Here is a 17,364-nt window from a genome sequence, read left to right as displayed (position 1 = left end):
ATAGAACATAAAAAGTAGGAAACTTAATTCTCTACAAAAAAGGTCTCTTAACATTTTGCCATAGCTCGCTTCGTTTCCGAGATATTTGCAGATTTATCTCAAGGGAAGGGGCCTGACGGACATATTTCGAGATATTTCTTCTTCTTGTTGTTCTTCTTCTGCACAGCTAAGCTGGAAGTGGCATTTGCGGCTCGCACTAGTGCAGAGTTATCTCAAAGAAAGGGGCCACGGTGTTTCTGTATCTCTATTATGTTGGTGCGGCTTCGGAACTTTTAAATATCTCGATATATCTCGAAAACTACGCTTCTGATCAAAAAATATCATAGAACATAAATTGTAGGAAACATAATTCTCTACAAAAAAGGTCTCTGAACATTTTGTCATAGCTCGCTTCGTTTCCGAGATATTTGCAGATATATCTCAAGGGAAGGGGCCTGACGGACATATTTCGGGATATTTCTTCTTCTTGTTGTTCTTCTTCTGCACAGCTAAGCTGGAAGTGGCATTTACAGCGCGCAATAGTGCAGAGTTATCTCAAAGAAAGGGGCCACGGTGTTTCTGTATCTCTATTATGTTGGTGCAGCTTCGGAACTTTTAAATATCTTGATATATCTCGAGAACTACGCATCTGATCAAAAAATATCAGAGAACATAAAAAGTAGGAAGCTTAATTCTCTACAAAAGAGGTCTCTTAACATTTTGCCATAGCTCGCTTCGTTTCCGAGATATTTGCAGATTTATCTCAAGGGAAGGGGCCTAACGGACATATTTCGAGATATTTCTTCTTCTTGTTGTTCTTCTTCTGCACAGCTAAACTGGAAGCGGCATTTCCAGCTCGCAGTAGTGCAGAGTTATCTCAAAGAGAGGGGCCACGGTGTTTCTGTATCTCTATTATGTTGGTGCGGCTTCGGAACTTTTAAATATCTCGATATATCTCGAAAACTACGCTTCTGATCAAAAAATATCATAGAACATAAATTGTAGGAAACATAATTCTCTACAAAAAAGGTCTCTTAACATTTTGCCATAGCTCGCTTCGTTTCCGAGATATTTGCAGATATATCTCAAGGGAAGGGGCCTGACGGACATATTTCGAGATATTTCTTCTTCTTGTTGTTCTTCTTCTGCACAGCTAAGCTGGAACTGGCATTTGCGGCTTGCACTAGTGCAGAGTTATCTCAAAGAAAGGGGCCACGGTGTTTCTGTATCTCTATTATGTTGGTGTGGCTTCGGAACTTTTAAATATCTCGATGTATCTCGAAAACTACGCTTCTGATCAAAAAATATCATAGAACATAAATTGTAGGAAACATAATTCTCTACAAAAAAGGTCTCTTAACATTATGCCATAGCTCGCTTCGTTTCCGAGATATTTGCAGATATATCTCAAGGGAAGGGGCCTGACGGACATATTTCGAGATATGTCTTCTTCTTGTTGTTCTTCTTCTGCACAGCTAAGCTGGAAGTGGCATTTACAGCTCGCAATAGTGCAGAGTTATCTCAAAGAAAGGGGCCACAGTGTTTCTGTATCTCTATTATGTTGGTGCGGCTTCGGAACTTTTAAATATCTTGATATATCTCGAGAACTACGCATCAGATCAAAAAATATCATAGAACATAAAAAGTAGGAAACTTAATTCTCTACAAAAAAGGTCTCTTAACATTTTGCCATAGCTCTCTTCGTTTCCGAGATATTTGCAGATTTATCTCAGGGGAAGGGGCCTGACGGACATATTTCGAGACATTTCTTCTTCTTGATGTTCTTCTTCTGCACAGCTAAGCTGGAAGTGGCATTTGCGGCTCGCACTAGTGCAGAGTTATCTCAAAGAAAGGGGCCACGGTGTTTCTGTATCCCTATTATGTTGGTGCGGCTTCGGAACTTTTAAATATCTCGATATATCTCGAAAACTACGCTTCTGATCAAAAAATATCATAGAACATAAATTGTAGGAACCATAATTCTCTATAAAAAACGTCTCTTAACATTTTGCCATAGCTCGCTTCGTTTCCGAGATATTTGCAGATTCAGCTCAAAGGAACTGGCCTGACGGACATATTTCGAGATATTTCTTCTTCTTGTTGTTCTTCTTCTGCACAGCTAAGCTGGAAGTGGCATTTGCGGCTCGCACTAGTGCAGAGTTATCTCAAAGAAAAGGGCCACGGTGTTTCTGTATCCCTATTATGTTGGTGCGGCTTCGGAACTTTTAAATATCTCGATATATCTCGAAAACTACGCTTCTGATCAAAAAATATCATAAAACATAAATTGTAGGAAACATAATTCTCTACAAAAAACGTCTCATAACATTTTGCCATAGCTCGCTTCGTTTCCGAGATATTTGCAGATTCAGCTCAAAGGAACTGGCCTGACGGACATATTTCGAGATATTTCTTCTTCTTGTTGTTCTTCCTCTGCACAGCTAAGCTGGAAGTGGCATTTGCAGCTCGCAATAGTGCAGAGTTATCTGTAAGAAAGGGGCCACGGTGTTTCTGTATCTCTATTATGTTGGTGCGGCTTCGGAACTTTTAAATATCTTGATATATCTCGAGAACTACGCATCTGATCAAAAAATATCATAGAACATAAAAAGTAGGAAACTTAATTCTCTACAAAAAAGGTCTCTTCACATTTTACCATAGCACGCTTCGTTTCCGAGATATTTGCAGATTTATCTCAAGGGAAGGGGCCTGACGGACATATTTCGAGATATTTCTTCTTCTTGTTGTTCTTCTTCGGCACAGCTAAGCTGGAAGTGGCATTGGCGGCTCGCACTAGTGCAGAGTTATCTCAAAGAAAGGGGCCACGGTGTTTCTGTATCTCTATTATGTTGGTGCGGCTTTGGAACTTTTAAATATCTCGATATATCTCGAAAACTACGCTTCTGATCAAAAAATATCATAGAACATAAATTGTAGGAAACATAATTCTCTACAAAAAAGGTCTCTTAACATTTTGCCATAGCTCGCTTCGTTTCCGAGATATTTGCAGATATATCTCAAGGGAAGGGGCCTGACGGACATATTTCGAGATATGTCTTCTTCTTGTTGTTCTTCTTCTGCACAGCTAAGCTGGAAGTGGCATTTACAGCTCGCAATAGTGCAGAGTTATTTCAAAGAAAGGGGCCACGGTGTTTCTGTATCTCTATTATGTTGGTGCGTCTTCGGAACTTTTAAATATCTTGATATATCTCGAGAACTACGCTTCTGATCAAAAAATATCATAGAACGTAAATTGTAGGAAACATAATTCTCTACAAAAAAGGTCTCTTAACATTTTGCCATAGCTCGCTTCGTTTCCGAGATATTTGCAGATTCATCTCAAGGGAAGGGGTCTGACGGACATATTTCGAGATATTTCTTCTTCTTGTTGTTCTTCTTCTGCACAGCTAAGCTGGAAGTGGCATTTGCAGCTCGCAATAGTGCAGAGTTATCCCAAAGAAAGGGGCCACGGTGTTTCTGTATCTCTATTATGTTGGTGCGGCTTCGGAACTTTTAAATATCTTGATATATCTCGAGAACTACGCATCTGATCAAAAAATATCATAGAACATAGAAAGTAGGAAACTTAATTCTCTACAAAAAAGGTCTCTTAACATTTTGCCATAGCTCGCTTCGTTTCCGAGATATTTGCACATTTATCTCAAGGGAAGGGGCCTAACGGACATATTTCGAGATATTTCTTCCTCTTGTTGTTCTTCTTCTGCACAGCTAAACTGGAAGTGGCATTTCCAGCTCGCAATAGTGCAGAGTTATCTCAAAGAAAGGGGCCACGGTGTTTCTGTATCTCTATTATGTTGGTGCGGCTTCGGAACTTTTAAATATCTTGATATATCTCGAGAACTACGCATCTGATCAAAAAATATCATAGAACATAAAAAGTAGGAAACTTAATTCTCTACACAAAAGGTCTCTTAACATTTTGCCATAGCTCTCTTCGTTTCCGAGATATTTGCAGATTTATCTCAAGGGAAGGGGCCTGACGGACATATTTCGAGATATTTCTTCTTCTTGTTGTTCTTCTTCTGCACAGCTAAGCTGGAAGTGGCATTTGCAGCTCGCAATAGTGCAGAGTTATCTCAAAGAAAGGGGCCACGGTGTTTCGGTATCTCTATTATGTTGGTGCGGCTTCGGAACTTTTAAATATCTTGATATATCGCGAGAACTACGCATCTGATCAAAAAATATCATACAATATAAAAAGTAGGAAACTTAATTCTCTACAAAAAAGGTCTCTTAACATTTTGCCATAGCTCGCTTCGTTTCCGAGATATTTGCAGATTTACCTCAAGGGAAGGGTCCTGATGGACATATTTCGAGATATTTCTTCTTCTTGTTGTTCTTCTTCTGCACAGCTAAACTGGAAGTGGCATTTCCAGCTCGCAATCGTGCAGAGTTATCTCAAAGAAAGGGGCCACGGTGTTTCTGTATCTCTATTATGTTGGTGCGGCTTCGGAACTTTTAAATATCTTGATATATCTCGAGAACTACGCCTCTGATCGAAAAATATCATAGAACATAAAAAGTAGGAAACTTAATTCTCTACAAAAGCGGTCTCTAAACATTTTGCCATAGCTCGCTTCGTTTCCGAGATATTTGCACATATATCTCAAGGGAAGGGGCCTGACGGACATATTTCGAGATATTTCTTCTTCTTGTTGTTCTTCTTCTGCACAGCTAAGCTGGAAGTGGCATTTGCGGCTCGCACTAGTGCAGAGTTATCTCAAAGAAAAGGGCCACGGTGTTTCTGTATCCCTATTATGTTGGTGCGGCTTCGGAACTTTTAAATATCTCGATATATCTCGAAAACTACGCTTCTGATCAAAAAATATCATAAAACATAAATTGTAGGAAACATAATTCTCTACAAAAAACGTCTCATAACATTTTGCCATAGCTCGCTTCGTTTCCGAGATATTTGCAGATTCAGCTCAAAGGAACTGGCCTGACGGACATATTTCGAGATATTTCTTCTTCTTGTTGTTCTTCCTCTGCACAGCTAAGCTGGAAGTGGCATTTGCAGCTCGCGATAGTGCAGAGTTATCTGTAAGAAAGGGGCCACGGTGTTTCTGTATCTCTATTATGTTGGTGCGGCTTCGGAACTTTTAAATATCTTGATATATCTCGAGAACTACGCATCTGATCAAAAAATATCATAGAACATAAAAAGTAGGAAACTTAATTCTCTACAAAAAAGGTCTCTTCACATTTTACCATAGCACGCTTCGTTTCCGAGATATTTGCAGATTTATCTCAAGGGAAGGGGCCTGACGGACATATTTCGAGATATTTCTTCTTCTTGTTGTTCTTCTTCGGCACAGCTAAGCTGGAAGTGGCATTGGCGGCTCGCACTAGTGCAGAGTTATCTCAAAGAAAGGGGCCACGGTGTTTCTGTATCTCTATTATGTTGGTGCGGCTTTGGAACTTTTAAATATCTCGATATATCTCGAAAACTACGCTTCTGATCAAAAAATATCATAGAACATAAATTGTAGGAAACATAATTCTCTACAAAAAAGGTCTCTTAACATTTTGCCATAGCTCGCTTCGTTTCCGAGATATTTGCAGATATATCTCAAGGGAAGGGGCCTGACGGACATATTTCGAGATATGTCTTCTTCTTGTTGTTCTTCTTCTGCACAGCTAAGCTGGAAGTGGCATTTACAGCTCGCAATAGTGCAGAGTTATTTCAAAGAAAGGGGCCACGGTGTTTCTGTATCTCTATTATGTTGGTGCGTCTTCGGAACTTATAAATATCTTGATATATCTCGAGAACTACGCTTCTGATCAAAAAATATCATAGAACGTAAATTGTAGCAAACATAATTCTCTACAAAAAAGGTCTCTTAACATTTTGCCATAGCTCGCTTCGTTTCCGAGATATTTGCAGATTCATCTCAAGGGAAGGGGTCTGACGGACATATTTCGAGATATTTCTTCTTCTTGTTGTTCTTCTTCTGCACAGCTAAGTTCGAAGTGGCATTTGCAGCTCGCAATAGTGCAGAGTTATCTCAAAGAAAGGGGCCACGGTGTTTCTGTATCTCTATTATGTTGGTGCGGCTTCGGAACTTTTAAATATCTCGATATATCTCGAAAACTACGCTTCTGATCAAAAAATATCATCGAACATGAAAAGTAGGAAACATAATTCTCTACAAAACAGGTCTCTTAACATTTTGCCATAGCTCGCTTCGTTTCCGAGATATTTGCAGATTTATCTCAAGGGAAGTGGCCTGACGGACATATTTCGAGATATTTCTTCTTCTTGTTGTTCTTCTTCTGCACAGCTAAGCTGGAAGTGGCATTTGCAGCTCGCAATAGTGCAGAGTTATCCCAAAGAAAGGGGCCACGGTGTTTCTGTATCTCTATTATGTTGGTGCGGCTTCGGAACTTTTAAATATCTTGATATATCTCGAGAACTACGCATCTGATCAAAAAATATCATAGAACATAGAAAGTAGGAAACTTAATTCTCTACAAAAAAGGTCTCTTAACATTTTGCCATAGCTCGCTTCGTTTCCGAGATATTTGCACATTTATCTCAAGGGAAGGGGCCTAACGGACATATTTCGAGATATTTCTTCCTCTTGTTGTTCTTCTTCTGCACAGCTAAACTGGAAGTGGCATTTCCAGCTCGCAATAGTGCAGAGTTATCTCAAAGAAAGGGGCCACGGTGTTTCTGTATCTCTATTATGTTGGTGCGGCTTCGGAACTTTTAAATATCTTGATATATCTCGAGAACTACGCATCTGATCAAAAAATATCATAGAACATAAAAAGTAGGAAACTTAATTCTCTACACAAAAGGTCTCTTAACATTTTGCCATAGCTCTCTTCGTTTCCGAGATATTTGCAGATTTATCTCAAGGGAAGGGGCCTGACGGACATATTTCGAGATATTTCTTCTTCTTGTTGTTCTTCTTCTGCACAGCTAAGCTGGAAGTGGCATTTGCAGCTCGCAATAGTGCAGAGTTATCTCAAAGAAAGGGGCCACGGTGTTTCTGTATCTCTATTATGTTGGTGCGGCTTCGGAACTTTTAAATATCTTGATATATCGCGAGAACTACGCATCTGATCAAAAAATATCATACAATATAAAAAGTAGGAAACTTAATTCTCTACAAAAAAGGTCTCTTAACATTTTGCCATAGCTCGCTTCGTTTCCGAGATATTTGCAGATTTACCTCAAGGGAAGGGTCCTGATGGACATATTTCGAGATATTTCTTCTTCTTGTTGTTCTTCTTCTGCACAGCTAAACTGGAAGTGGCATTTCCAGCTCGCAATCGTGCAGAGTTATCTCAAAGAAAGGGGCCACGGTGTTTCTGTATCTCTATTATGTTGGTGCGGCTTCGGAACTTTTAAATATCTTGATATATCTCGAGAACTACGCCTCTGATCGAAAAATATCATAGAACATAAAAAGTAGGAAACTTAATTCTCTACAAAAAAGGTCTCTTAACATTTTGCCATAGCTCGCTTCGTTTCCGAGATATTTGCAGATTTATCTCAAGGGAAGGGGCCTGACGGACATATTTCGAGATATTTCTTCTTCTTGTTGTTCTTCTTCTGCACAGCTAAGCTGGAAGTGGCATTTGCGGCTCGCACTAGTGCACAGTTATCCCAAAGAAAGGGGCCACGGTGTTTCTGTATCTCTATTATGTTGGTGCGTCTTCGGAACTTTTAAATATCTCGATATATCTCGAAAACTACGCTTCTGATCAAAAAATATCATAGAACATAAATTGTAGGAAACATAATTCTCTACAAAAAACGTCTCTTAACATTTTGCCATAGCTCGCTTCGTTTCCGAGATATTTGCAGATTCAGCTCAAAGGAACTGGCCTGACGGACATATTTCGAGATATTTCTTCTTCTTGTTGTTCTTCCTCTGCACAGCTAAGCTGGAAGTGGCATTTGCAGCTCGCAATAGTGCAGAGTTATCTCAAAGAAAGGGGCCACGGTGTTTCTGTATCTCTATTATGTTGGTGCGGCTTCGGAACTTTTAAATATCTTGATATATCTCGAGAACTACGCAGCTGATCAAAAAATATCATAGAACATAAAAAGTAGGAAACTTAATTCTCTACAAAAAAGGTCTCTTAACATTTTGCCATATCTCGCTTCGTTTCCGAGATATTTGCGGATTTATCTCAAGGGAAGGGGCCTAACGGACATATTTCGAGATATTTCTTCTTCTTGTTGTTCTTCTTCTGCACAGCTAAACTGGAAGTGGCATTTCCAGCTCGCAATAGTGCAGAGTTATCTCAAAGAAAGGGGTCACGGTGTTTCTGTATCTCTATTATGTTGGTGCGGCTTCGGAACTTTTAAATATCTCGATATATCTCGAAAACTACGCTTCTGATCAAAAAATATCATAGAACATAAATTGTAGGAAACATAATTCTCTACAAAAAAGGTCTCTTAATATTTTGCCATAGCTCGCTTCGTTTCCGAGATATTTGCAGATTTATCTCAAGGGAAGGGTCCTGATGGACATATTTCGAGATATTTCTTCTTCTTGTTGTTCTTCTTCTGCACAGCTAAACTGGAAGTGGCATTTCCAGCTCGCAATCATGCAGAGTTATCTCAAAGAAAGGGGCCACGGTGTTTCTGTATCTCTACTATGTTGGTGCGGCTTCGGAACTTTTAAATATCTTGATATATCTCGAGAACTACGTATCTGATCAAAAAATATCATAGAACATAAAAAGTAGGAAACTTAATTCCCTACAAACAAGGTCTCTTAACATTTTGCCATAGCTCGCTTCGTTTCCGAGATATTTGCAGATTTATCTCAAGGGAAGGGGCCTGACGGACATATTTCGAGATATTTCTTCTTCTTGTTGTTCTTCTTCTGCACAGCTAAACTGGAAGTGGCATTTCCAGCTCGCAATAGTGCAGAGTTATCTCAAAGAAAGGGGCCACGGTGTTTCTGTATCCCTATTATGTTGGTGCGGCTTCGGAACTTTTAAATCTCTCGATATATCTCGAGAACTACGCATCTGATCAAAAAATATCATAGAACATAAAAAGTAGGAAACTTAATTCTCTACAAAAAAGGTCTCTTAACATTTTGCCATAGCTCGCTTCGTTTCCGAGATATTTGCAGATTTATCTCAAGGGAAGGGGCCTGACGGACATATTTCGAGATATTTCTTCTTCTTGTTGTTCTTCTTCTGCACAGCTAAGCTGGAAGTGGCATTTGCGGCTCGCACTAGTGCAGAGTTATCTCAAAGAAAGGGGCCACGGTGTTTCTGTATCTCTATTATGTTGGTGCGGCTTCGGAACTTTTAAATATCTCGATGTATCTCGAAAACTACGCTTCTGATCAAAAAATATCATAGAACATAAATTGTAGGAAACATAATTCTCTACAAAAAAGGTCTCTTAACATTTTGCCATAGCTCGCTTCGTTTCCGAGATATTTGCAGATATATCTCAAGGGAAGGGGCCTGACGGACATATTTCGAGATATTTCTTCTTCTTGTTGTTCTTCTTCTGCACAGCTAAGCTGGAAGTGGCATTTACAGCTCGCAATAGTGCAGAGTTATCTCAAAGAAAGGGGCCACGGTGTTTCTGTATCTCTATTATGTTGGTGCGGCTTCGGAACTTTTAAATATCTTGATATATCTCGAGAACTACGCATCTGATCAAAAAATATCATAGAACATAAAAAGTAGGAAACTTAATTCCCTACAAAAAAGGTCTCTTAACATTTTGCCATAGCTCGCTTCGTTTCCGAGATATTTGCAGATTTATCTCAAGGGAAGGGGCCTAACGGATATATTTCGAGATATTTCTTCTTCTTGTTGTTCTTCTTCTGCACAGCTAAGCTGGAAGTGGCATTTGCAGCTCGCAATAGTGCAGAGTTATCTCAAAGAAAGGGGCCACGGTGTTTCTGTATCTCTATTATGTTGGTGCGGCTTCGGAACTTTTAAATATCTTGATATATCTCGAGAACTACGCATCTGATCAAAAAATATCATAGAACATAAAAAGTAGGAAACTTAATTCTCTACAAAAAAGGTCTCTTAAGATTTTGCCATAGCTCGCTTCGTTTCCGAGATATTTGCAGATTTATCTCAAGGGAAGGGGCCTAACGGACATATTTCGAGATATTTCTTCTTCTTGTTGTTCTTCTTCTGCACAGCTAAACTGGAAGTGGCATTTGCAGCTCGCAATAGTGCATAGTTATCTGAAAGAAAGGGGCCACGGTGTTTCTGTATCTCTATTATGTTGGTGCGGCTTCGGAACTTTTGAATATCTTGATATATCTCGAGAACTACGCATCTGATCAAAAAATATCATAGAACATAAAAAGTAGGAAACTTAATTCTCTACAAAAAAGGTCTCTTAACATTTTGCCATAGCTCTCTTCGTTTCCGAGATATTTGCAGATTTATCTCAAGGGAAGGGGCCTGACGGACATATTTCGAGATATTTCTTCTTCTTGTTGTTCTTCTTCTGCACAGCTAAGCTGGAAGTGGCATTTGCAGCTCGCAATAGTGCAGAGTTATCTCAAAGAAAGGGGCCACGATGTTTCTGTATCTCTATTATGTTGGTGCGGCTTCGGAACTTTTAAATATCTTGATATATCTCGAGAACTACGCATCTGATCAAAAAATATCATAGAACATAAAAAGTAGGAAACTTAATTCTCTACAAAAGAGGTCTCTTAACATTTTGCCATAGCTCGCTTCGTTTCCGAGATATTTGCAGATTTATCTCACGGGAAGGGGCCTAACGGACATATTTCGAGATATTTCTTCTTCTTGTTGTTCTTCTTCTGCACAGCTAAACTGGAAGTGGCATTTCCAGCTCGCGATAGTGCAGAGTTATCTCAAAGAAAGGGGCCACGGTGTTTCTGTATCCCTATTATGTTGGTGCGGCTTCGGAACTTTTAAATATCTCGATATATCTCGAAAACTACGCTTCTGATCAAAAAATATCATAGAACATAAAAAGTAGGAAACTTAATTCTCTACAAAAAAGGTCTCTTAACATTTTGCCATAGCTCGCTTCGTTTCCGAGATATTTGCAGATTTATCTCAAGGGAAGGGGCCTGACGGACATATTTCGAGATGTTTCTTCTTCTTGTTGTTCTTCTTCTGCACAGCTAAGCTGGAAGTGGCATTTGCGGCTCGCACTAGTGCAGAGTTATCTCAAAGAAAGGGGCCACGGTGTTTCTGTATCTCTATTATGTTGGTGCGGCTTCGGAACTTTTAAATATCTCGATGTATCTCGAAAACTACGCTTCTGATCAAAAAATATCATAGAACATAAATTGTAGGAAACATAATTCTCTACAAAAAAGGTCTCTTAACATTTTGCCATAGCTCGCTTCGTTTCCGAGATATTTGCAGATATATCTCAAGGGAAGGGGCCTAACGGACATATTTCGAGATATTTCTTCTTCTTGTTGTTCTTCTTCTGCACAGCTAAACTGGAAGTGGCATTTGCAGCTCGGAATAGTGCATAGTTATCTGAAAGAAAGGGGCCACGGTGTTTCTGTATCTCTATTATGTTGGTGCGGCTTCGGAACTTTTGAATATCTTGATATATCTCGAGAACTACGCATCTGATCAAAAAATATCATAGAACATAAAAAGTAGGAAACTTAATTCTCTACAAAAAAGGTCTCTTAACATTTTGCCATAGCTCTCTTCGTTTCCGAGAGATTTGCAGATTTATCTCAAGGGAAGGGGCCTGACGGACATATTTCGAGATATTTCTTCTTCTTGTTGTTCTTCTTCTGCACAGCTAAGCTGGAAGTGGCATTTGCAGCTCGCAATAGTGCAGAGTTATCTCAAAGAAAGGGGCCACGGTGTTTCTGTATCTCTATTATGTTGGTGCGGCTTCGGAACTTTTAAATATCTTGATATATCTCGAGAACTACGCATCTGATCAAAAAATATCATAGAACATAAAAAGTAGGAAACTTAATTCTCTACAAAAGAGGTCTCTTAACATTTTGCCATAGCTCGCTTCGTTTCCGAGATATTTGCAGATTTATCTCACGGGAAGGGGCCTAACGGACATATTTCGAGATATTTCTTCTTCTTGTTGTTCTTCTTCTGCACAGCTAAACTGGAAGTGGCATTTGCGGCTCGCACTAGTGCAGAGTTATCTCAAAGAAAGGGGCCACGGTGTTTCTGTATCTCTATTATGTTGGTGCGGCTTCGGAACTTTTAAATATCTCGATGTATCTCGAAAACTACGCTTCTGATCAAAAAATATCATAGAACATAAATTGTAGGAAACATAATTCTCTACAAAAAAGGTCTCTTAACATTTTGCCATAGCTCGCTTCGTTTCCGAGATATTTGCAGATATATCTCAAGGGAAGGGGCCTGACGGACATATTTCGAGATATTTCTTCTTCTTGTTGTTCTTCTTCTGCACAGCTAAGCTGGAAGTGGCATTTACAGCTCGCAATAGTGCAGAGTTATCTCAAAGAAAGGGGCCACGGTGTTTCTGTATCTCTATTATGTTGGTGCGGCTTCGGAACTTTTAAATATCTTGATATATCTCGAGAACTACGCATCTGATCAAAAAATATCATAGAACATAAAAAGTAGGAAACTTAATTCCCTACAAAAAAGGTCTCTTAACATTTTGCCATAGCTCGCTTCGTTTCCGAGATATTTGCAGATTTATCTCAAGGGAAGGGGCCTAACGGATATATTTCGAGATATTTCTTCTTCTTGTTGTTCTTCTTCTGCACAGCTAAGCTGGAAGTGGCATTTGCAGCTCGCAATAGTGCAGAGTTATCTCAAAGAAAGGGGCCACGGTGTTTCTGTATCTCTATTATGTTGGTGCGGCTTCGGAACTTTTAAATATCTTGATATATCTCGAGAACTACGCATCTGATCAAAAAATATCATAGAACATAAAAAGTAGGAAACTTAATTCTCTACAAAAAAGGTCTCTTAAGATTTTGCCATAGCTCGCTTCGTTTCCGAGATATTTGCAGATTTATCTCAAGGGAAGGGGCCTAACGGACATATTTCGAGATATTTCTTCTTCTTGTTGTTCTTCTTCTGCACAGCTAAACTGGAAGTGGCATTTGCAGCTCGCAATAGTGCATAGTTATCTGAAAGAAAGGGGCCACGGTGTTTCTGTATCTCTATTATGTTGGTGCGGCTTCGGAACTTTTGAATATCTTGATATATCTCGAGAACTACGCATCTGATCAAAAAATATCATAGAACATAAAAAGTAGGAAACTTAATTCTCTACAAAAAAGGTCTCTTAACATTTTGCCATAGCTCTCTTCGTTTCCGAGAGATTTGCAGATTTATCTCAAGGGAAGGGGCCTGACGGACATATTTCGAGATATTTCTTCTTCTTGTTGTTCTTCTTCTGCACAGCTAAGCTGGAAGTGGCATTTGCAGCTCGCAATAGTGCAGAGTTATCTCAAAGAAAGGGGCCACGGTGTTTCTGTATCTCTATTATGTTGGTGCGGCTTCGGAACTTTTAAATATCTTGATATATCTCGAGAACTACGCATCTGATCAAAAAATATCATAGAACATAAAAAGTAGGAAACATAATTCTCTACAAAAAAGGTCTCTTACCATTTTGCCATAGCTCGCTTCGTTTCCGAGATATTTGCAGATTTATCTCAAGGGAAGGGGCCTGACGGACATATTTCGAGATATTTCTTCTTCTTGTTGTTCTTCTTCTGCACAGCTAAGCTGGAAGTGGCATTTGCGGCTCGCACTAGTGCAGAGTTATCTCAAAGAAAGGGGCCACAGTGTTTCTGTATCTCTATTATGTTGGTGCGGCTTCGGAACTTTTAAATATCTTGATATATCTCGAGAACTACGCATCTGATCAAAAAATATCATAGAACATGAAAAGTAGGAAACTTAATTCTCTACAAAAAAGGTCTCTTAACATTTTGCCATAGCTCTCTTCGTTTCCGAGATATTTGCAGATATATCTCAAGGGAAGGGGCCTGACGGACATATTTCGAGATATTTCTTCTTCTTGTTGTTCTCCTTCTGCACAGCTAAGCTGGAAGTGGCATTTGCAGCTCGCAATAGTGCAGAGTTATCTCAAAGAAAGGGGCCACGGTGTTTCTGTATCTCTATTATGTTGGTGCGGCTTCGGAACTTTTAAATATCTTGATATATCTCGAGAACTACGCGTCTCATCAAAAAATATCATAGAACATAAAAAGTAGGAAACTTAATTCTCTACAAAAACGGTCTCTTAACATTTTGCCATAGCTCGCTTCGTTTCCGAGATATTTGCAGATTTATCTCAATGGAAGGGGCCTGACGGACATATTTCGAGATATTTCTTCTTCTTGTTGTTCTTCTTCTGCACAGCTAAGCTGGAAGTGGCATTTGCGGCTCGCACTAGTGCACAGTTATCTCAAAGAAAGGGGCCACGGTGTTTCTGTATCTTTATTATGTTGGTGCGGCTTCGGAACTTTTAAATATCTCGATATATCTCGAAAACTACGCGTCTGATCAAAAAATATCATAGAACATAAAAAGTAGGAAACTTAATTCTCTACAAAAACGGTCTCTTAACATTTTGCCATAGCTCGCTTCGTTTCCGAGATATTTGCAGATTTATCTCAAGGGAAGGGGCCTGACGGACATATTATGAGATATTTCTTCTTCTTGTTGTTCTTCTTCTGCACAGCTAAGCTGGAAGTGGCATTTGCAGCTCGCAATAGTGCAGAGTTATCTCAAAGAAAGGGGCCACGGTGTTTCTGTATCTCTATTATGTTGGTGCGGCTTCGGAACTTTTAAATATCTTGATATATCTCGAGAACCACGCATCTGATCAAAAAATATCATAGAACGTAAAAAGTAGGAAACTTAATTCTCTACAAATAAGGTCTCTTAACATTTTGCCATAGCTCGCTTCGTTTCCGAGATATTTGCAGATTTATGTCAAGGGAAGGGGCCTGACGGACATATTTCGAGATATTTCTTCTTCTTGTTGTTCTTCTTCTGCACAGCTAAGCTGGAAGTGGCATTTGCAGCTCGCAATAGTGCAGAGATATCTCAAAGAAAGGGGCCACGGTGTTTCTGTATCTCTATTATGTTGGTGCGGTTTCGGAACTTTTAAATATCTTGATATATCTCGAGAACTACGCATCTGATCAAAAAATATCATAGAACGTAAAAAGTAGGAAACTTAATTCTCTACAAATAAGGTCTCTTAACATTTTGCCATAGCTCGCTTCGTTTCCGAGATATTTGCAGATTTATGTCAAGGGAAGGGGCCTGACGGACATATTTCGAGATATTTCTTCTTCTTGTTGTTCTTCTTCTGCACAGATAAGCTGGAAGTGGCATTTGCAGCTCGCAATAGTGCAGAGATATCTCAAAGAAAGGGGCCACGGTGTTTCTGTATCTCTATTATGTTGGTGCGGCTTCGGAACTTTTAAATATCTTGATATATCTCGAGAACTACGGGTCTGATCAAAAAATATCATAGAACATAAAAAGTAGGAAACATAATTCTCTACAAAAAAGGTCTCTTACCATTTTGCCATAGCTCGCTTCGTTTCCGAGATATTTGCAGATTTATCTCAAGGGAAGGGGCCTGACGGACATATTTCGAGATATTTCTTCTTCTTGTTGTTCTTCTTCTGCACAGCTAAGCTGGAAGTGGCATTTGCGGCTCGCACTAGTGCAGAGTTATCTCAAAGAAAGGGGCCACAGTGTTTCTGTATCTCTATTATGTTGGTGCGGCTTCGGAACTTTTAAATATCTTGATATATCTCGAGAACTACGCATCTGATCAAAAAATATCATAGAACATGAAAAGTAGGAAACTTAATTCTCTACAAAAAAGGTCTCTTAACATTTTGCCATAGCTCTCTTCGTTTCCGAGATATTTGCAGATATATCTCAAGGGAAGGGGCCTGACGGACATATTTCGAGATATTTCTTCTTCTTGTTGTTCTCCTTCTGCACAGCTAAGCTGGAAGTGGCATTTGCAGCTCGCAATAGTGCAGAGTTATCTCAAAGAAAGGGGCCACGGTGTTTCTGTATCTCTATTATGTTGGTGCGGCTTCGGAACTTTTAAATATCTTGATATATCTCGAGAACTACGCGTCTCATCAAAAAATATCATAGAACATAAAAAGTAGGAAACTTAATTCTCTACAAAAACGGTCTCTTAACATTTTGCCATAGCTCGCTTCGTTTCCGAGATATTTGCAGATTTATCTCAATGGAAGGGGCCTGACGGACATATTTCGAGATATTTCTTCTTCTTGTTGTTCTTCTTCTGCACAGCTAAGCTGGAAGTGGCATTTGCGGCTCGCACTAGTGCACAGTTATCTCAAAGAAAGGGGCCACGGTGTTTCTGTATCTTTATTATGTTGGTGCGGCTTCGGAACTTTTAAATATCTCGATATATCTCGAAAACTACGCATCTGATCAAAAAATATCATAGAACATAAATTGTAGGAAACTTAATTCTCTACAAAAAAGGTCTCTTAACATTTTGCCATAGCTCGCTTCGTTTCCGAGATATTTGCAGATATATCTCAAGGGAAGGGGCCTGACGGACATATTTCGAGATATTTCTTCTTCTTGTTGTTCTTCTTCTGCACCGCTAAGCTGGAAGTGGCATTTACAGCTCGCAATAGTGCAGAGTTATCTCAAAGAAAGGGGCCACGGTATTTCTGTATCTCTATTATGTTGGTGCGGCTTCGGAACTTTTAAATATCTTGATATATCTCGAGAACTACGCATCTGATCAAAAAATATCATAGAACGTAAAAAGTAGGAAACTTAATTCTCTACAAATAAGGTCTCTTAACATTTTGCCATAGCTCGCTTCGTTTCCGAGATATTTGCAGATTTATGTCAAGGGAAGGGGCCTGACGGACATATTTCGAGATATTTCTTCTTCTTGTTGTTCTTCTTCTGCACAGCTAAGCTGGAAGTGGCATTTGCAGCTCGCAATAGTGCAGAGATATCTCAAAGAAAGGGGCCACGGTGTTTCTGTATCTCTATTATGTTGGTGCGGTTTCGGAACTTTTAAATATCTTGATATATCTCGAGAACTACGCATCTGATCAAAAAATATCATAGAACGTAAAAAGTAGGAAACTTAATTCTCTACAAATAAGGTCTCTTAACATTTTGCCATAGCTCGCTTCGTTTCCGAGATATTTGCAGATTTATCTCAAGGGAAGGGGCCTGACGGACATATTTCGAGATATTTCTTCTTCATGTTGTTCTTCTTCTGCACAGCTAAGCTGGAAGTGGCATTTGCGGCTCGCACTAGTGCAGAGTTATCTCAAAGAAAGGGGCCACGGTGTTTCTGTATCTCTATTATGTTGGTGCGGCTTCGGAACTTTTAAATATCTCGATATATCTCGAAAA

The sequence above is a fragment of the Osmia lignaria genome, unplaced genomic scaffold (genome assembly GCF_051020975.1).
Source record: "Osmia lignaria lignaria isolate PbOS001 unplaced genomic scaffold, iyOsmLign1 scaffold0011, whole genome shotgun sequence".
Classification (NCBI taxonomy): Eukaryota; Metazoa; Arthropoda; class Insecta; order Hymenoptera; family Megachilidae; genus Osmia; species Osmia lignaria.
Note: the sequence above shows the minus strand (reverse complement) of the source record.